This window comes from Rattus norvegicus, chromosome 1 (assembly GCF_036323735.1).
Source record: "Rattus norvegicus strain BN/NHsdMcwi chromosome 1, GRCr8, whole genome shotgun sequence".
NCBI lineage: Eukaryota > Metazoa > Chordata > Mammalia > Rodentia > Muridae > Rattus > Rattus norvegicus.
In genome coordinates this window covers 56267925-56289548 of record NC_086019.1, presented here as the reverse complement: position 1 = coordinate 56289548, position 21624 = coordinate 56267925, and the positions used below count along the sequence as shown (strand labels likewise).

Sequence of the window (21624 nt, the reverse complement as noted above, 5' to 3'; positions counted from 1 at the left end):
CTGGAAACAGAAAATGCTATTCTGACCCTGAGATCCGCATAGGTAATCTTTGTCCTGTAGACTGATTGACTGATGAGACACATGTGAGTGTTAGCTTTGCGGAGACTACTGTAGTTGTAAAAAATGGAAAGGACTGCGGCTTTCCTTTGACGGCTGGTCCCCTCCAGTGAGATTGCCACTTAGTGTGTCATCCAGTAGTGGAACAGAAATTAATCCTAAATCTTTCTTCCTCGTGCTCAGAAGTATTTAAGGAATAATGCTTTAATGATACATCCAACAGCTGGTCCTGGACAGCTGTGTTGTACTGTTTATGCACCATGATTCACCCACATTAATTTTAATTGATGTATAGATATAGTAGTCACCTCCAACCCCCAAATACTTGGTCTCAATAAGTGCAAACCCAGGTCATCAGATATGGTTTCTCAGACACCCCACAGCACGCCGCACTCCGAGTGGGATGCTGCACAGTTCAGATGCAGACATTTCCAGTGTGGCTGGGTGTTCAGTGTGCCCTTCATCTCCTCACAGGCTCTTCTGACACAACCTCCACTGAAACTCCAGTTGTTTCCTTTCCTTGGACTTTTGTTTTGAAGTATAGTGCTCTTTTTTCAGGTCCTGATTCTAGAAGGCATTGAATCCCCTGCAGACACACAGTCCGTCTTGTCTTAAACTGGTACGTGTGTGTGTGTGTGTGTGTGTGTGTGTGTGTGTGTGTGTGTGTGTGTGTGTGAGTGTGTGTGTGTGTGTGTGTGTGTGTATGTGTGTGGAGTTGTAGTAGTAGTAGTAGTAGTAGTAGTAGTAGTAGTAGTAGTAAATGAAGTTCCACAGACCAAGACAACAACTCAGGATACAGAACCCCCTGCAAGAGATCCTCAGCTGAAAACATGGAATTCAGGAGGGACTGAAGACAGCTGACGTGCAACATGATGCTAATCTTACTAAGATCGTCAACTTTTCACCCAATACCTGTGAAGCTAGAGTAGCTCAGAACACACTGAGAAGTGTAGAGAGAAAGAATTCCATGCCTATTTTCCTCTGCCTATGAGAAATAGGTTTCAGGACCGTAAATAGTTTTTGAGGGTAAGTTTCTCTTTTATAAACACCAGTCTTTTTCTCTTATATACTACTTTAAAATTATTTATTTTTATTTCACTTGCTTTTGTGTTTTACCTGGATGTGCATCTGTGTGTGGCTGTCAGATATCCTAGGAAGTTTGTTGTGTATGGGCAATTCCATGTAAAACAGAACAAAGAGGAAATGCAACATCAACAGTAGCAATCAGGTCTCTCTCCTTAGGCCCCTGTGGATGTAGCTGCCCTTGGGACTGACAGAGTCTTCTTTGTTAATGCATGCCATACACTGAGCTACAGCTGTGATGGCTCCTATCCTATGGCTACCACAGCACCTGAATCTTGCCCTATCTCCAGGATACCTGCATCCAGCCTTGTCTCCAGGCAAACATGCTGAGGAAGAAACATTAGCCACATGTAAACAATGTGGGATTTGTAAGTACACAAAGAATATATTTTCCCTATCAAATATGCATTATAAAAGGAGGATAGCATGAAGGAGAGAGATGCTATAGACTAGGACTCCAGTTACACAGTGGTTTCCATATGGATTTGTCAGACATGACTAGGAAGGGTGTTGGGAATCTGTGCAGACTTAGACAAACACAAATGCTTTTCTGTAATGGGATCCAAGAGGAAAACAGGATCAGATGAAAGATCCTTACCCAAGGATGACCTCTCTTCAGTGAGAAGGCCAGAGTTATGTGTGGCTTCCATTTCAAGATCTCGGGTGGAATGTGTGAGTCAGGTGTCCTTGTGCCTGCTGTTCTCCAGTGCTTTTAACAAGAAGGCTTCCTCCTTCAAAATGGCAAGCTTGAGTGTGGCAAGGTCTCTCCCTTCTGTGGTTGGATTATGGTTGTCCAACAAGGGTGTACATGAGTATATGTACACTGTGTGTATTATGTAGGGCCCATAAAATCCGAAGAGGGTAAGATATTCTAGATCTTGAGTTGCACATGACTGTGAGCTGACTTGGAAGTGTTGAAAATAAGTGAAGGTCCTCTGCAAAGGCAGCCAGTGCTCTCAAACCCTGAACGATCTCTCTAGTTCCTGCTCTGAAGGTTTTCTGATGTCCTGTTGATTACTGTCTGCTCCACCAGCCTGTTCCACAGGAATCAGTCTTATGATTGTGTAGCATCACAACACCAAAAATAGTTTAATCTCTGACTGGATGCCTTTAATGATTTTACAAATGATAAAAATTGACTATATTTGTTTTTGAATATTAACAGTGCCTCTGGAACTAAACTCAGATCATCAGCTATTCCTTTCCCCTCTGAACAATCTCAAAAGCTCACACTGTATATTCTGTTCTGTCCTCAGTGTACCATGTATTTCTGTAATCACCAGCATTGTTAAAGCAAGCCAAATGAGATTTCTAAAATCTTCAGATTTTGAAATTTACATTCACACATAGCTTGTGCTACACATCATTAATCCCCCCTTTCAGGAGAGAGCAGGTCTCGTTACTTCAAAACCACCCTTGTGTACAGGGTGAGTTTTAGGACACCTTCAGTTTGTGGTGACACTCTGTCTCAAATTAACCACACAACAACAACAACCCAACCACACTCACACAGAAACACATGCATGGAACACACACACACACACACACACACACACACACACACACACACACACACACACACAGCACTGTCCAATTGCTACCGTTCTCATTCCTAAAGTGAACTTTCAGTGTAACTGTACTTTAACCTCAACTTCCTCAGTCCTTCCAGTCTGCAGGCTTCTCTTAAACCCTGAGGAATTGGCAACTGACATCAGACCGGTTTCTACTTCCTGGTGGGGTAATTGGTTTGTGTTGTTTTGTTATTTTGTACTCCCTTAGCAGACCTCCCTAGGCTCTGAGAAGATTCCATTCACTTCCTTCAGAGGACTTTAGTGTTTTTAAGTCATACTCAACAAAGTAAGAAACCATTTGTTCTGACTGCAGCATTTAGGATCATGTTGAATAGGTACCAGCAGAATGTACGCTGTTTAAGAAGTAGGTCTGTGGGTTAGGACTAGGTGTAATTTCATCTGCTGAGTGAATGAGTGTTTGCTTCATGTCCTTGCCCCTTTTGCCTTCTGTGGTATTTTTATTCCTGAAGACTAAAGGGTTTGAGTTTGGGTTGGATCCTTCTGTGATTTCAGTGTCCAATACCTCTAGACCTATACTGTAAGTGTGACCAGATTAACAGGGCTGTTGATTTTCCATGGAGATGCTTGTTTACATTTTTACTTAATCCACATCTTATGTGAAAGAGGAGGGAGAGCAGCTTGCTGGCTCTGCAGCAACACACCAAGACCCAGAGTGAAGGTTCTCTCTGTTACTGATTCGAATTCCATGACATTTTGAATGAGCTATCCTCCACTGTCTCGGGCATTTGAGTACTCCTTTCCCAGTTGGTGACTCTGTTTGGGAAGATTCAGGAGGTGTGCCCTTGCTGGAGAAAGAATGTCAGCGGGGCTGGGCTTTGAGGTTTTAGTGCTTTTGCACCACTCCCAATGCACCATCTGCTTTGTACTTGTGATTCTAGATGTCATACCTCAGCCTCCTCCTCCTTCCACCATGCCCTGTAGTCATGGAACTTAACCTCTGCTAACACACGTTCTCTGAAATAGAATCACTAATGTCCTACTTGTTTTATAGTTTGCTGTGCTCATGGCATTTCTGTCACAGAAATGCAAATGTGATGATGCTCATGGCATTTCTGTCACAGAAATGCACATGAATGCAGAAGGTGACTTAATGGAGTGGACTCTTGCTGTGTGACACCTGACAATGCCAGGTTGTACTTGTTTCTTGTTTTGGGAAATATGTAAGAATTCCAGTGCTCTAAGATGAGTTTAATGGGCTACACTGGCAAGAACTTGGGAGTCAGGAGTGCCAAGAGCTATTCAGACTGTGGAAGCCCAGGAGAAGGGTATTCAGAAGGAAAAAAAAATGTTTGTAACTGGTCTAGGATAATTCCTATGAGGCTTTTACAAAAATGTGGCTTCCTTTCTGCCCACATCCTAAAAACTTACTTGAGGCTAAATTCAAAAGTAATAAACAAATTTCTTTGATGAAAATTTGAAGAGAGCCCAGTATGGCCTCTGTCATACTGTGCTTATACTCTTCAATGAAAAATAGCAAATGGGGCAAAAAGAAATACAAAATGTACAGTTTACAGAGAAAAAGACACTGGGAAGACTAATATTATAGCCAATGCCTATACCAGAAGAGAGCCTGAAATTGCTTGGAGATTAGCATCTTAATAAGAGGCCATGTCTCCTCAGGTGAAGACATCACTCAACTAACTTAGTAATCTGTGGTAGAAAATGACTTACTTAGAGTTTTCCTGCTATTAACAGACACCATGACCAAAGCAACTCTTATAAGAAGAACATTTATTTGGGTTTGCTTACAAGTTCAGAAGTTTGGCTCATTATCATCAAGGTAGGGGCATGGCAGCATCTAGGCAGACATGTTGCAGGAGGAGCTGGGAGTTCTACATCTTCAACTGAAGGCTGCTACTAGAAAACTGATTTTCATGCAGCTAGGACAAGGAACATAAGGGTTACATCTACAGTGACACACTTCCTCAATCAAGGCTACACCTATCCAATGAGGGCTCATCTGCAAATAGTCCCACTCCCTGGGCTGAGCATATTTAAATCACTGCATGAACATTAGGTATTTTCAGTTCCTGATATAACTTTTGATCACAAACTGCTGCTGCTATGGTTCATGGGGTCCAGGTCTTCTAGAAATCAAGCATCTTCTCATGTACTCTCATCAGTCACTGGAAGTAAGGAAGCTCAAGAAAGGACTGCTGTGTGGTCTGAGACAGCTGAGAAAGTCTGCTTGAGAAGGTGTGTCAATTTTCTTCTCTACATGGAGATAGTATGGAGGTTACCTGACCTTACCTGGCCAGTTTTCATGTTTGGAACCCCTGGACCCTATTCATTGTCAGGTAGGAAAGTGACATTTGGCACTCAATGACAACTTGTGCCTATCGTGTACCCAATGTTGATAGATGACTTAAGAATGTAGGTTTGAAAGGTGTCCAGTTCTATCTGGGAAGGAGAACAGCAGGCCTGAGAGGAACAGGCTTCATGTGCAGAGGGAGGTATCATCTGTACGTGGGTGGGAGAAGTTTAGAGACGGTTAGTCAAACCTGTGTATCCAGGAGAGCTCAGTTAACTGTGGAAACAATAAGAGTAAAGGTAACTTCGAACTTGGAGAAAGAGAAGGTTTGTTGCAACTGTTTGTGGACTGTGCTTCAGAGATGATGAGACATAGAGAAGCTCTGTCTTGGGTTCATGGCACTAAGCATGCTAGCTGAGTACTTCACATCTTAAGTTGTGTATGATTTTAGGGGTCTTACACAGAGGTTATCACCGTATCTACCAAGAGCATCTTGCTTTACTTCTAGCAGTCACATGAATGTAAATTTCCTACTTGTTTGTGTTCTTAAAAACTCACTGATTAGTTTTAGCTGAGCCTCCTGGGAGACTTTGCTCTTAAGTGCTGTAAGTTTTACATATTTGGTGATTAACATAAATAACTATACATAGGTCAATACAGGGCCCACACTGACATCACCTTGCTATCTGGAGCTGTTAACTCCTAGGCCAAGGTTCTCAAATGTCTCTGCCTCAGAAAGAAATGTGGTAGTTTGATTTCATAATCTACTCACATTCCTTTTGTCACCCAGGATATCTGCTAGAATGAGAGGATTCTGTCCCATGCAGGACAATCTAGATACTGCTCCCCCAGCAGGAATGAAAGGGCCACTTCCTGTCTCTGAGGGGCAGTCCCTGGTGTTCACTGTAATGTCACCCAATAGTCCCACCTTGAATCTGCTGTTCCACTTGAGCCTGGAGCCTCCCTTTTATTCTGGGAGATAAACAGGTATCTCCAGCTAGGCAGAGTGGTTCAAACATGAGATTTCGTGAGGGCAGTGAGAATGGTGTATACACATTGAGGGTTTCAGATTGAATGATACTGAACTTAATGTACTTCCTATTAGAGTCATCTGTGAGTGACATGTGAGCTTTGTATTAAAATTTACTTTTACGTCCAAGATTTCATGGTATGTCAATGCCCTACTTGCTTTTGAAGATGTCCAAGGAACTGGATATAAAAGAGAAAATACAAATCAGAAAATGTTCCTAGGTGTACAGCATTGTTTAGATGTGCAAGTCCCAGTGCTCAACTCCAAGAGCACACATTATGCCTTAGAAATAGATGATAAGTGCTCTCTCTCTCTCTCTCTCTCTCTCTCTCTCTCTCTCTCTCTCTCTCATGAGTGTGTGTGTGTGTGTGTGTGTGTGCTTGTATATGTATGTGAGAACCTGAAGGTGAGCCCAGGGTCTGCATGGTCCAGTTGGTACAAGGATCCCACATTGTTTGACTCTCATGTAGACAAGTATAATGTTGTTGGGGTGACCAGCATATAAACATTGGGACACGAGAGAACTATTTACAAAGCCAACAGTTTTGACTGATTTATGTGAATTAGGGCAGATTTGAGAGCACACTTAAGAGATTTAAACTGTGTTTGAGAAAATTTTATATATATATATATATATATATATATACATATATATATATATATATGTATACACACACACACACACACACACACACACACACACATCATATCCCTGTACACCCCTTGGTTGGTGGTCTATTACTGGAAGCACTGGGTGGTCCAGCCAGCATATGTTGTTCTTCCTATATCGCAAGACCTCCTCTGTCACAGGACATCCACTGTTTAAGCACCACCACTACCTCAGGAAGTCCACTGTCTGTGTGTCAACTCCACTGTTACAGGACTTCAAGTGTCTCAGTATCTCAACTATCACAGGACTTCTACTGTGCCGGAGCTCAAGTGTCTTACAACGTCCAATGTCATAAGATCATCAATGTCACAAGAACTCCTCTGTCCAAGGAACTGCACAGTCCAAACAACACTATGATTGCAGGACATTCACTGTGGAAACACCTCTACTATAGTAGGGCCTCCACTATCCATATATCAACTCGACTGTCACAGATCACCCATTGCTGCAGGACCTCCACTGTCACAGGACCTCCACTGTAGGAGCACTACAACTGTCGCAGGATCTCCAGTGTCTTATAACCTGCTCTATCCCAGGACTTCCACTGTTGTAGCACCACCATGGTCACAGCAACTACACTGTTTCAGGACATCAACTGAAGCAGGACCTCCAATGATGCTCCAACTTCTCTGTCACGTGATCTCTACAGTTACAGGAATACTCCTGTATCATCAATTCCAATAGCTGGACCTCAGTTGTCACAGGACCTCCACTGTAGCCGAACCTTCAATTTTGCAGCACCTCCACTGTAGGTAGAATGACCTCCCCTATCGCAGTGCCTCCACTTTCAAAGGACCTTCACTGTCACAGAACCTGCACAATTTCAGTGCCTCTGCTGTTGCAGGACCTACCTCTTCACAGGATCTGCACTGTTGCAGCAACTCTAATTGCACTTTTACAAAGGCATTACTGGTTATTAGATTTGAGGCTGAATGGAATGTGATGTTACTTTCGCAAACATAAGAATTTGTTCTGTGCCTCTTGTGATTAATGCCACATGTGCTAGGACCAGTAACTTATGGAAAGATTCCATGAGGTCATAGCACTCTCCACCTCACCTTGTGGAAACTGGTGTTTTCAGAGGATGATAAACTTCAGGTGAAGGGATGCAGTCAGCAAGACCACGCTCTAGAGTGGGGTACACAGCAGTCATATTGAGTCCCTGCTGGGAAGAAATCCAGAAGAGGGAGAAGGCTTGGGTTAGAGGAAGAATCGTAAAATATTTAGAGAATATAAGAAGGTAAGAATTATGGGGAACTGGAAAACAGAGACAGAGGAAGAATGAGCACAGAGCAAACTGGGATGGACAAAGCACAAATGTACCTGGGTTGTGCCTTCTGCATGTTCTCTGGACGATCGCCTTGTGCCTCATTTCTGGGAGAACACTCTCTTCTCCCCATATAAAGTTTCTTTCTTGAAAGAAAGCAGCAACACAACTTCATCAGTGAATTCCCTATTGAAATTTGTTCGTTCCTTCAAAGCCTCTGGGAAGGCCCTAGCTGGGGAAAGTCCTCTCTGCTGAGAAACAGCAGGAAAGTAGGTTGTCCTCTGTGTTCTCATTGCTACTGCTCTTCTAAGTGTGGTTGATTGTTGATTGAAGACACAGGGCACTTCCAGCATGTATGTATGCTTTATTCAGTGTGGGTGGCATTGGCTGTATCCTGAAAAGAAGGGCAGACCCTTCTGCCTCCTCTTTGACTAGGCTTAAGATCATAGTCAGACACTTAACCATTGGAAGATGAGACCAATATGTCTACAGTGTACTCACTTCTATTCCTCTTTAGTCCTAGAGGGAAATCAGTGCCATCAGCAAGGGTGGGGAATGGGGCCCTAACTGGACAAACTTGCTGAGCCTGGGTTATGCAGCCATGCCGGTGAATAGCTTCCCCTTACATTAAGTAATAAGATGCCATGCTCTGGTTGTACCTTCCCTGATACAGTGAATCTATAATCTCTTGGCCTCAAAACCCAATATATTACATTGCTTTCACAAGTGGAGTGTCTGGCATGAGAGGGATCATTTCCTCATAGGGATTTGGGAACCACTTACAGTCTTCATTGAGCATGGGTGTGTCATCACCTATGTGACTGTTAGCCCATATCTGTGATTCACTGTCATTAGGAGGCTAAGCTGCCTCTTCTGACACCCCACAGTGGGCCGGATACACACCACTCACAACCTGTCTCCTCAGCTCTTGTATGACAAAATCTAACCCAACTCCTAAGTCCATATGTTGGGTTTATTTTGTTTTTGGAACATCCTAACGTTTTCCTAGGAAGAGATCAGGTGCACCATTAGGATAAGCACCATGCTGCCAGTTCAGCATTTGCCCAAATTTGACTTGCCTTGAAGGCCAAAGTTGATGATTTTGACTTTTCCATTCTTCTCTAACAGAATATAATCTGGTTTCAGGTCACTGTGTACTTTTACAGTGCCCATAGCCGTAGATTAAGCCTGCTAATATTTACCCAAATATTTCCTTGACCCTGTACTCCTCTAAGGGGAAAGACTTTCAAATGTATTTGTAAAGCTGTAAAATTTCAACCAGTTTCATGATAAGTTATTAGACTTGTCTCAGACTCAATTGGAGAAGCAAGATGATGTTGGGGTGGATGAAAATCTTCATTATATTTGCCATGGTCATGTTTGGCTGGCACCATTGCTTCTTCTTTGCATGCACTTTGATAACCCCTGTAGCAGAACTTCCACTGTCCCAACACCTGCACTATCCCAAGACCTCCACAGTCAAAGGACCAATATTGTGGTAGGGTGTCTGTGGTCAGGCAACTTCACTGTCTCAGACCCTCCAAATTGCAAGACCTTTACAGGCACTGGAAGTTACTGTCCCTAAACTTCCACTGTTGGAGTACCTCAACTGTAACAAGGACCTCTATCATTGCAGAACCCCCTTGTCATAGCACCTCTACAATTAAAAGAAGTCCACTGTCAAATGACCTCCAGTGTCTCAGCCCCTCCACTGTTGCAGGATCTCTACTGTCTCAGGATCACTACTGTTGCAGGACCTCCCCTCTCTCAGCAGCTCCAATTTGCAGGAGCTCTCCTATCAGAGGACATTTACATTTTCTGTACTTCCAGTGTCACAGCACCTCAACTGTTAAAAGAATTTCCATACTCACAGGACCGCCAATGTCTCAGTAACTCCACTGTCCTAGGACCTTTATGTTATAGGACCTCTGCTGACACAAGATGTCCACTGTTGCTAGACTTCCACTGTCATAACCACTCAACCATTACAAGGACTGCAATTTTGGCATGACCTCCACTGTCCCATCCCCTCCAGTGTCATAGGACCTCCACTCTCACAGGATAATCCACTGTCTCAGCAAGGCCAATTTTCAGGACCTCTACTAGGACAGGATATCCATGGTAGCTGGACGTACACTGTTGAAGTACCTCAACTGTTGCAGGACCCACAGCGTTGCAGGACATGGACCCTCTCAGCTTCTAGAATTTGCAGGACCTCTACTGGCACAGAAATCCCACTGTTGCTGGAGATCCACTGTCATTGAAAATGCATTGTCTCATGATATTCACTGTTGCTGGACCAATAGTGTGGCAGCACCTCCATTTTATCCAAACCCCTCCACTGATGCAGGATCTCCACTTTTGTCGTACCTTCACTGTCCAAGCAAACCAACTATTTCAGGATCTCCAGTGTCTCAGGGCATTCACTAATGCCCGTCCTCCAACGTTGTAGGATATCCACTTTCTCAACAGCTACACTTTGGCAGGACCTCTATTGGCAGAGAAAGTCCACTGTTGCTGGACCTCCACTGTCAGTGCAAATGCACTCATTCAGGACCTCTACTTTTCTAAGGACCTCTAATATTGCAGGACCTCTAATGTCCCAGGACCTCAAGTGATGCAGCACCTCCTTTGTCCCATCACCTTTACTGTCCCAGAACCTCCACTTTCCCAAGACCTATTCTGTTGCAGGGCCTCCAAAGTTGGAAGAACTGCACTGTATCAAGACCTCAACTATTGCAGGACCTCCATCATTTTAGGAACACAAAAGTTACACTGTCCATAACCTTCATTCTCCTAGCACCTCCACTCTCACAGGACCTACACTGTTGGCAGGAACTCCAATGTCTATGCAACTGCACTGTCTCAGGACCTCAATGTTCCAGAACCTCCAATGGTGCAGGACCTCCACTGTCATGGACCTCCACTGTCTCAGGACATCCACTCTATCACCACCTAGACTTTTGCAGGACCTCTACTGGCCCAGGATCTCCATTGTTGCTGGTCTTACATTGTCTAAAGACCTCTACTATCACAGAAATGCCACTGTTGTAGAACCTTCACTGTCACAGGGCCTCCACTGTCCAAGACCTCCACTGTTGCAGAACATCCACTCTTGCAGCATGTGCATTGTCTCCTGACCTCCACTACAGCAGTCAAATCTCCACTGTATCGTGACTTCCACTCGTGCAGGTCTTCCAATGTTGCATGACCTCCACTGTGAAAGTAACTCCACTATCTCAGTGCCTCCACTGTTACAGGACCTACACTGTCAGAGGATCTGCACTGCTGCACCAGCTCCACTGTCACATTTTTGAAAGCATTGCTTGTTGTTAGTGTTGAGGCTTCATGAAATGTGATGCTACCTCTGAAAAGTTAAGAATTTTTTCTTCAGCTCTTGTGATTAATGTCCAGATGTGCTAGATCAGTAGCGCATAGAAAACTCAATGAGCCGATAGCCTTCGAAGCCTCACCTTGTGGGTTCTGTTGTCTTTTGGGAGTGCTAAAGTCCAGGTGAAGGCATGCGGTCAGAAGGATAACTCTAGTGTGGGGTACACATCAGTTGTGTTGAGTTCCTGCTGGGAAGGGTAGAAATCCAGAACTGAAAGAAGGCTTATGGTGGAGTAAGAATCATACAATGCTAGAATAGGTGAAACAGAAACAATTTTGCAGAAATGGAAACCAGAGACACAGGAGGAACCAGCACAGAACAAACTGGGTAGGACAAAGCACAAAGGTACCTGCGCTGAGCCTGCCTGCTGCTTGTTCTTTGGATGTACTCTAGCCTTTATTTCTCAGGAGAGACACTGTGCTGTCCCAGGAGAGTTTTCTTGCTTGATGGAGCACAGGAATACTGCTTGATTTGGATATTCCTAATTTCTTGGTCCACCCTGTAAATCATCTGAGCATGCTCCTGCTTGGGACAGTCTTGCCCTCTCCTGAGGCCCAGAGGGATAATAGGATGTCTTCTGTGGTTTCATTGCTGCTTTCGTTCTCCCTGAGGCTGCTTGTTGACTGAAGGCAGAAGACACCCTGCCATGTATGTTTTGTCCAGTGTGCTGTCACCTGGAGTGGCCTGAAGAAAAGGCCAGTCCCAGTGGTTCTTCTGAATCTTCTATGACTAGAGTTATGGACATAGGCATAAAAGAGGCCATGGGGAATGACAAGTTCAATGTGCCAATGGTGGGTTGGTTTCCACTCCTCTGAAGTCCTAGAGGGAAAGCAGCATAATCTTTAAGGGTAGGGAATGGAGCCCTAACTGGACTCAATGAGGGAGCCTGGTTATGAAGCCAGCACCTGGATAGCCTGCCCTTTCAGTAAGCCATTGGACGCCATTATCCGTTAATAATTTTTTTTGATTTAAAGAATCTTTATTTCTTGGGCTTAGAACTGAATATATTACATCACTTCCACAATTCTAGGGTGTGGCCTGAGGTATCATTTCCTCATAGGGATTTGGGAAACCCTCCCATTATTTGAAGCAAGGTTGCATTATGAGGTTTGTGACTGTCAGCCTATATCTGGGGTTTACTGTGATTAAGAGATAATGATGATGGTTGACCATCATAAACGTTGACAAAGAGGAGTTCAGGGGCAACAGAAGTGTAAGCACCACAGTGGTGCTTCAGCATTTGCCCTGGTTCAACTCGGGTACTAAGGCGAAATTCGATTATTTTGTTTTTTTCCATTAATATCCAAGATAAATACTATTTGGCTTCAGGTCCCTGTGAAATATTGTGTGCCCAGGGCAGTAGTTCATCACTGCTAATATTTGCAATATATTTTACTGACTTGTCCTGCTTTAGGTAGCCATACTTTTGGATGTATTTGTAAAACTGTTGAGCTTCAACAAGCTCCAAGACAAGATATAATATTGTTTTGGTCTCAATTATTTGAAGAAGCCACGTGATGTTGGGGTTGTCACCCATCATCATCACTGCCATGGTCATTACTGGCTGGCATTATTATTTCTCCATTACAAGGACTTTGACAGCCACTGTCACAGGACCTAATCTGTGGTAGAACCTCCACTCTCAGGCAACTCCACTTTCTCAGGACCTCCAAATTGCAGGACCTCCCCTGGCATAGAATGTACATTTTTGCAGGACTTTCACTCTTGTAGCAACTCAACTCTTAAAAGACATCCACTTTAGCAAGATTTCCAGTGTCTTAGCACCTCCCTTCTTGAAGGACCCCCACTATTGTAGGACCTCCACTGTTGCAGCACATCCATTCTCTCAGCATCTAGAATTTTGCAGAATGTCAACTGGCATAGAAAGTCCACAGTTGCTGGTTCTTCAATGTCATGATAAATCCACCGTATCAGGACCTTCACTGTTGCAGGACCTCCAGTGTTGAAGCACATACACTGTTTCAGGGCCACCACTATCACAGGACCTTCTCTGTCACAGGATCGCCACTCTCTCAGCACTTATGCAGTCACAGGACCTTCATTGCTTTGGACCTCCACTCTTGGAGAACCTCCACTGGTCAAGCACATCCACTATCTCAGAAACTCCAGTGTCTCGGGACATTCACTGTTGCAGGATCTCCCATGTCTTAGCACACTTATTTTTGCAGGACCTCCACTCTCCCAGACTCATCTCTACTGTCTCAGGACCTACACTATAACTGTTGGACCTCTAATGTCACAGGACCTCAAATGACACTGGATCTCCACTGTCCAATCACCTTAACTGTCCCAACTCCTTCACTGTCGCAGGACCTACACTGTTGCAGGACCTCCAATATCGGACCAATTTCCTGTCTCAGGGACCTCCAATGTTGCATGACCTCCACTGTTAAAAGATATCCACAGTTGCAGGATAGCTAGTAGAGTTTTGCAGGACCTGTAGTGGCCCAGGACCTCCATTGCTGATGGTCCTCCACTGTCTCAGTACCTTAACTAACACAGGACCTCCACTGTTGAAGCACCTCCACTGTCCTAGGATGTCCACTATTGCAGACAACCTCAGTCTTAAGTACCTCCATTTTTGAAGGACCTCCATGGTGCAGGACCCCCACTCTTAGAGTGCCTCCATTGTTGTAGCACCTCCACTGTCCCAGCCTCATCTCCACTGTCTCAGGACCCATATTATTGCAGGATCTCCAATGTTGCTGGACTTCTACTGTTGCAGTACCTCCAGTGTTGCAGGACCTACACCGTAGCAGGATCTGCACTGTTGCACCAATTCTACTTTCACATTTTGTTGACATTGCTGGTTATTAGATTTGAGTCTTAATGGAATGGGATATTACTTTTGAAAACACAGGAATTTTTTCTGCATCACATGTGATTGATGACCACATATTCTAGGACTGATATCCCCTGGAAGATTCCATGAGCCCTTAGTCCACCAGTCTTCACCTGGTCAGAGGTGTTGTGTTTTGGGAGAAGTTGAATCCAGGTTAAGGGATGGGATCAGCAGGACACAGTTCTGTAGAGTGGGCTACATATCAGTCATAGTGAGTCCCCTCTGGGATGAGTAGAAATCCAGAACTGAGAAAATGCTATTACAGGACCTCCATTGTCTAAACACCTCCACTATTGCAGAACCTCCACTGTCCATACATCAACCAGCTCCACTGTCCCAGAGCCTGAGATGTTGAAGAATCTCCACTGTCACAGGACCTCCATTGCTGCAGGACCTCCACTGTCACAGGACCTCCAATGACTCAGCAACTACACTTTTGTAGGACCAGCATTGGCACAGGATATGCACTGTTGGTAAGCCCTCCACTAGCCTATAACCTCCACTGTCCCAGAACTTCCACTGTTGTAGCACTACCAGGGTCAAAGCAACTACAGTGTTTCAGGACATCAACTGAAGCAGGACCTCTAATGATGCTGCACCTTCACTGTCACAGGATCTCTACATTTACAGGAATACCACTGTGTCAGCAATTACAATTTTGCAGGACCTCAGTTGTCACAGGACCACCGCTGTAGCCAAATCTTCAATTGTGCAGCATCTCCACTGTAGGTAGAATGACCTCCCCTATCGCAGTGCCTCCACTTTCAAAGGACCTTCACTGTCCCAGAACCTGCACTATTTCAGTGCCTCCACTGTTACAGGACCTACCTCTTCACAGGATCTGCACTATTGCAGCAACTCTAATTACACTTTTTCAAAGGCATTACCAGTTATTAGATTTGAGGATGAATGGAATGTAATGTTACTTTTGAAAACATAAGAATTTGTCCTGTATCATTTGTGATTAATGGCCACATGTGCTAGGACCAGTAACCTATGGAAGATTCCCTGATCTGATAGCTCTGTAGCCCTCATCTTGTTGAAGCTGTTGTGCTTAGAGGGTCATACAGTTCAGGTGAAGGGATTGGATCAGCAAGACAACTCTGTGGAGTGGAGTACAATTAAGTCGTATTGAGTCCCAGCTGGGAAAAGGAGAAATCCACAAGACGGAGAAAGCTTGTGGTGGAGGAAGAATCGTGAAGTACTTAGAGAGTATAAGAAGGTAAGAATTGTGGGGAAATGGAAAACAGAGCCAAAGGAAGAATGACCACAAAGCAAAGTGGGAGGGGTAAAGCACAAAGGTACCTCGGTTGTGCCTTCTGCTTGTTCTCGGGGTGCTCTCGCCATGCCTCATTTCTGAGAGAACACTGTTCTGCCTCATGTAAGGTTTCTTTCTTGATGTAAAGCAGAAACACAACTTGAGGGATTCTCTCATCTTCTTGGTCCATCCTTTAAGTCCTCTGGGAAGGCCCCAGCTGGGGAAAGGCCTGCTCTCAGCTGACAAACACCTGGAGAATAGGTTGTCCTTTATGTTCTAATTGGTGCTGCTCTTGTAAGTGTGTCTGCTTGCTGAGTAAATGCAGGGGAAACCTCTGTCATGTATATATGCTTTGTCCAGTGTGGCTGTCATCGGAAGTGTCCTGGAGAGAAGGGCAGTCCAGTGACTCTTCTGCTTCCTTTTGACTAGCCTCATTATTATAGGCAGACATTAGACCCTTGGAAGATGAGGAGACCAATGTGTCTATGGTGTTCTCACTTCTACTTCTCTTTAGTCCTAGAGGGAAATCAGTGCCATCACCAGGGGTAGGGAATGTTGCCATAACTGGACAAACTTGCTGACCTTGGGATCTGCAGCAATGCCCATAGAGAGCCTGCCCTTACAGTAAGCAATGGGATGCCACGGTCTGGTAATATTTTCTTTGATGTATCTATAATATCTTAGGCTCGAAGCCCAAAATATCCAATTGCTTCCACATTAGCAGTGTCTGGCGTGAGGGGGATCAGTTCCTCCAAGGATTTGGGAACCACTTCCACTCTTCATTGACCAGGGGTACATCACTACTTCTATGACTATCAACCCATATCTGGGGTTGACTGCCATTAAGATGCTACACAGATCTCCAGCTCTTCGGACACCCAACAGTGGGCAGGATACACACCGGCCACAACATGTCTTCTCACCTTTTTATAACAACTGAGTCAAATCCTACAACAGTGAAATATAAGCCTACTCCTTAACTCAAATATTGTTCTTTGTTCCATTACAATGTTTGCCTAGGATGTAATAACAGGCATCAAAATTGTAAACACCGTAGTGCCAGCTCATCGTTTTCTCAGGTTCAACTTTGCTAGGAAAGGCCAAAGTTGATGATTTTGACTTTTCCGTTCTTGTGTAACAAAATATCACTCGATTTCAAGTCTCTGTGAACTACACCGTGCCCATCACAGTATATCGAGTCTGCTAATATTTGCCTAAATATTTCCCTGACCTTGTCTTCCTCGAGGTGGCAAGACTTTCAGATGAATTTGTAAAGCTATAGAATTTCAACCAGCTCCATGAGAAGGTATAGATGTGTCTCAGACTCAATTACCTGGTGAAGCAATATGATATTGGTGTGGATGAATATCTTCATTATATTGGCCATGCTCTTGTCTGACTGGCACCCTTGCTGCTTCTTTGCATGCACTTTGATAACCACAGTAGCAGGACTTTCACTGTCCCAGTCACTGCACTATCCTAAGACCTCCCTTGTCACAGGACCTCCACTGTGGTAGTACCGCAGCTGTCAGGAAACTCCACAGTCTCATTACCTCCAAACTGCAAGATCTCTACTGGCACAGGAATTGTACTGCCCCTGGACTTCCACTGTCACAGCACTTCAACTGTTACAAGGACCTCTACTGTTGTAAGACCTCCTATATCACAGCACCTCCACGGTGACAAGGACCTGCATTGTCAAAAGACCTCCAGTGTCTCAGCCCCTCCACTGACTCAGGACTTTCAAATTGCAGGAACTCTACTAGCACAGGTCATCCACAGTTGCAGTTCCTCAACTGTTATAAGGACCTCCATTTTTGCAGAACCTTCAGTGTCCCTGCACCTTCACAGTCTCAGCAACGCCAACTTGCAGGACCTCTACTAGCACAGGATGTCCACAGTAGGTATACTTACACTGTTGCATTACCTCAATTGTTGCAGGACCTCCGATGTGGTAGGACATCCACATTTTCCGCAGCTAGACTTTTGCAGGACCTCTACTGGCCCAAAAAAATTCCTCTGTTCTGGACCTCCACTGACAGTGCAAATGCACTGTCTCAGGACCTCCACTGTTGCAAGACCTCCAATGTTGAAGGATGTCCATTGTTTTAGGACATTCCCTGTCAAAGAACCTCAACTGACACACAACCTCTGCTTTTGTAGGATTTTCACTGTCCTAGAAAACCAAGTATTGCAGGAATTATAAACTTGGAGCAACTGCATTGTATTAGGACATTTACTCTTGCAGGACCTGCAGTGTGGTTGCACCTCCATTTTAGCCAGGTCTCAACTGTAACCAGGCTCATCTCTGCTGAATCAGCACCTCCAATATTGCAGGACATCCAATATTTCAGGTTCTCAAACATCCCAGGACCCCAATTGATGAAGGACTTCCAATGTTGCAGGACCACAATAGTCACAGGTCCTCCACTGTCCCATCACTTTTATTTCTCCCAGCACCTCCACTCTCACATGGCCTACAATGTTGCCTAACCTCCAATGCCTGAGCAACTACACTGTCTCAGGACCTCGATTGTTCCAGAACCTCCAATGGTGCAGGACCTCCACTGTCACCAGATCTCCACTGTCTCAGAACATCCACTCTATCACCGACTAGACTTTTGTAGAACCTCTCCTGGCATAGCATCTCCATTGTTCCCAGCCTTACATTGTCTCAAAACCTCCACTATCACAGGAGTGCCACTGTTGTAGAACCTCCACCGTAACAGACCTCCACTGTTGGAGGACCTCCCCTGTCTAAACACATCCACTATTGCAGGACCTCCACTGTCTAAGGAATTCCGCTGTTCCAGGACATCCACTCTTGCAGCACATGCATTGTCTCTGGACTTCCACTGTACCAGTCCCATCTCCAATGTCTCAGGACCTCCACTCTTACAGGACCTCCAATGTTCACAACCTCAAATACAAAACTGCACTATCCCAGTGCCTCCACAGTTGCAGGCCCCAAACTGTCACAGGATCTGCACTGTTTCATTAATTCCCCTGTCCCTTTTTTGAAAGCATTGCTGGTTATTAGTTTTGAGGCTTAATGGAATGTGATGGTATTTTTGAAAAAATAACAATTTTTCCTGCACATCTTGTGATTAATTACCAGATGTGCTAGGATCAGTTGCCCCTAGAGGGTTGCACGAGCCCACAGCCCTGTAGACCTCACCTTGTGGCAGCTGTTTTGTTTCGGGGGTGTTACAGTCCAGGTGAAGGCATGGGGTCAGCAGGACAACTCTGTAGTCCGGGGTACACATCAGTCACATTGAGTCCTTGCTGGGAAAAGGAGAAATCCAGAATAGGGAGAAGGCATGGGGAGGAGGAAGAAACAGACAGTACTTACCGAAGTTAAAACGGAAACTATTTGCAGAAATGGAAATCAGAGACACAGGAGGAATCAGCACAGAGCAAACTGGGCAGGACAAGGCACAAAGGTACCTGGGCTGTGCCTGCCTGCTGCTTGTTCTTTGGATGCTGTGTCTATCCCTCATTTCTCAGGACAGACACTGTCCTGTCCCAGGGGAGTTTTCTTGCATGATCGAACAAAAGAACACTGCTTCATTTGGATATTCCTAATTTCTTAGACCATCTCTTAAATCCTCTGGGCCAGGCCATGCTGGGGACAGACTTGCCTACTCCAGAGGCACAGAGAGATAAAAGCAAAGGGTAATCATCATAGTGTTGGTTCTGTATTTGCCCTATATCAACTTGGTTCATAAGGCCAAAGACCATGACTTTGACTTTTCCTTTCTTGTCCAAGAAAATATCATGTATTGTCTTCTGTGTTGTCATTACTGCTTCTGTTCTCCCTGAGACTGCTTGTTGACTGAAGGCAGCAGACACTCTAGCATGTATTCTTTGTCCTGCATGGGTGTCATCTGGAGTGCCTGGAGGAGAAGGCCAGTCTCAGTGGTTCTTAATCCTCTATGACTAGTGTTTTGGACATAGGCAGAAACGAGGCCAGGGGGGATGACAAGTCCAATGTGCCAATGGTGGGTTGGTTTCCACTCTAAAGTCCTAGTGGGAAAGCAGCATAATCATAAGGGTAGGGAATGGAGCCAGTCTGAGACTGGTTGTGAAGCCAGGCACTTGGATAGCCTGCCCTTCCAGTAAGCAATTGGAGGCCATGGTCTGGTTATACTATCTTTAATATAAAGATTCTTTATATCTCGGGCTTAGAACTGAATATATTTTATTACTTTCCTCCCATTCTTTGAAGCAGGATTGCGTTATTACATCTGTGATTGTCAGCTTATATCTGGGGTTTACTGTTAGTAATAGAAAATTATGATGGTTGACCATAAACATTGACAAAGAAGAGTTCAAGGGCACCAAAATTGTAAGCACCATAGTGCCGGTTTAGCATTTGCCCTGTTCAATTGGGGTACTATGGATAAAGTTGCTGATTGTGGCTTTTCCATTGAAATCCAACATTATATTATATGGCTTCAGGTAGCTGTGAAACATTGTGTGCCCATGGCAGTAGATCATCACTGCTGTTCTTTGCAAAATATTTTCCTGACCTTGTCCTGTTCTAGGTAGCCATACTTTTGGATGAATTTGGAAAGCTGTTGACCTTCAACAAGCTCCATGATGAGACATAATTTTGTTTTGCTCACAATGACTTGAAGAAGTGAGATCATGTTGAGGTGGTTACCCATTATCATTACTGCCATGGTCATTACTGGCTGGCTCATTGCTTCTACATTAGCAGGACTTTGATGTCCACTATGCAGCAACTCCACTGTGATAGATACTCTGCTGTCTAGGCAACTCCACTTTCTAAGGACTACAAATTTGAGGACATCTACTAGCACAGGATGTACACATTTGCTGGACTTTCACTGTTGCAGCAACTCAACTCTTAAGGGATGCCCACTGTTGCAGGTTTTCCAGTGTATCAGGCTGCCACTCTTGAAGGACCTTCACTATTGTAGGACCTCCACTGTTGAAGCACATCGATTATCTCACCAATTAGAATTTATAGGATGTCAATTGGCACAGAAAGTCCACTGTTGCATGACCTCCATTCTCACTGTAAATCTACTGTCTCAGGACCTCTACCTTTGTAGGACCTCCAGTGTTGAAGGATTTCCACTGTTGCATGTCCACCACTGTCACAGGACCTCCTCTGTCACAGGACTTCCACTCTTCCAGGCTCATCTCCACTGTCTCAGGACGTCTACTATATCTGTAGGACCTCCAATGTCGCAGGACCTCAACGGACACTGGACCTTCACTCACCAATCACCTTAACTATCAAAGAACCTCCACTGTCTCAGGACCTTCACTGTTTCAGGGCCTCCAATGTTGGAGCAACTGAACTGCCTCAGGGGCAGGACCTCCAATGTTCCAGGACCTCCATTGTCACAGGGCCTCCACTGTCACAGGATATCAACTCTTTTAGACTTTTGCAGGACTTCTGCTGGCACGTGACCTCCATTTTTGAGGGTTCTCCACAGTTTCATTACTTTTACATTGACAGGAATACCATTCTTGCAGAACCTCCACTGTCCCAGGACCTCCAGTATTACGGACTTCCTCAGTCCAAGTAGCTCCATTATTGAAGGACATCTCTGGTTGCAGGACATCCACTTTTACAGTGCCTCCGTTGTTATAGGACACCCACTGTTCCAGCCTAATCTCCACTCTCTCATTATCTCCAATATTTTATGATTGCCAATAATGGTGGACTTCCATTGTTACAGTAATTCCACTATCTCTGTGCCTACATTGTTTCAGGACCTACACTGACTCATGATAGGCACAGCTGCATCAAGTTCACTTTCAATTTTTATTGACATTGCTAGTTATTATATTTCACCCTTACTGGAATGTGATGTTACGTTTGAAAGCCCAAGAATTTGTTTTTTTAGCACATGTGACTGATTTCCACATGTTCTAGGACTGTTATCCCCTGGAAGATCACAATAGCTCATATCCCTCTATTCCTCACCTTGTGGGAGCTGTTGCCTTTCAGAGGGTAATGCAATTCAGGTGAAAGGATAGGATCAGCAAGTGATAACTTTGTAGAGTGGGGTATACATCAGTTACATTGAGTTCCTGATGGGAAGAGGAGAAATCCAGAACAGGAATAACCCTTGGCATAGAGGAAGAATCAAACAGTACTTACAGAAGGTAAGAAGGTACCAA

At 44.6% G+C, this 21624-nt stretch overlaps 1 long non-coding RNA gene across 1 annotated transcript in view; it reads left to right on the top strand.

The window, feature by feature from the left end:
• LOC134482759 (uncharacterized) overlaps nt 1–21624 on the top strand; it is a 72534-nt gene that overhangs the window by 37143 nt on the left and 13767 nt on the right. Inside the window, exon 6 of the long non-coding RNA XR_010059295.1 lies at nt 1–21624. This exon is cut by the window's left edge and continues 9067 nt beyond it; it is cut by the window's right edge and continues 12188 nt beyond it. This is a non-coding gene — a long non-coding RNA (uncharacterized LOC134482759).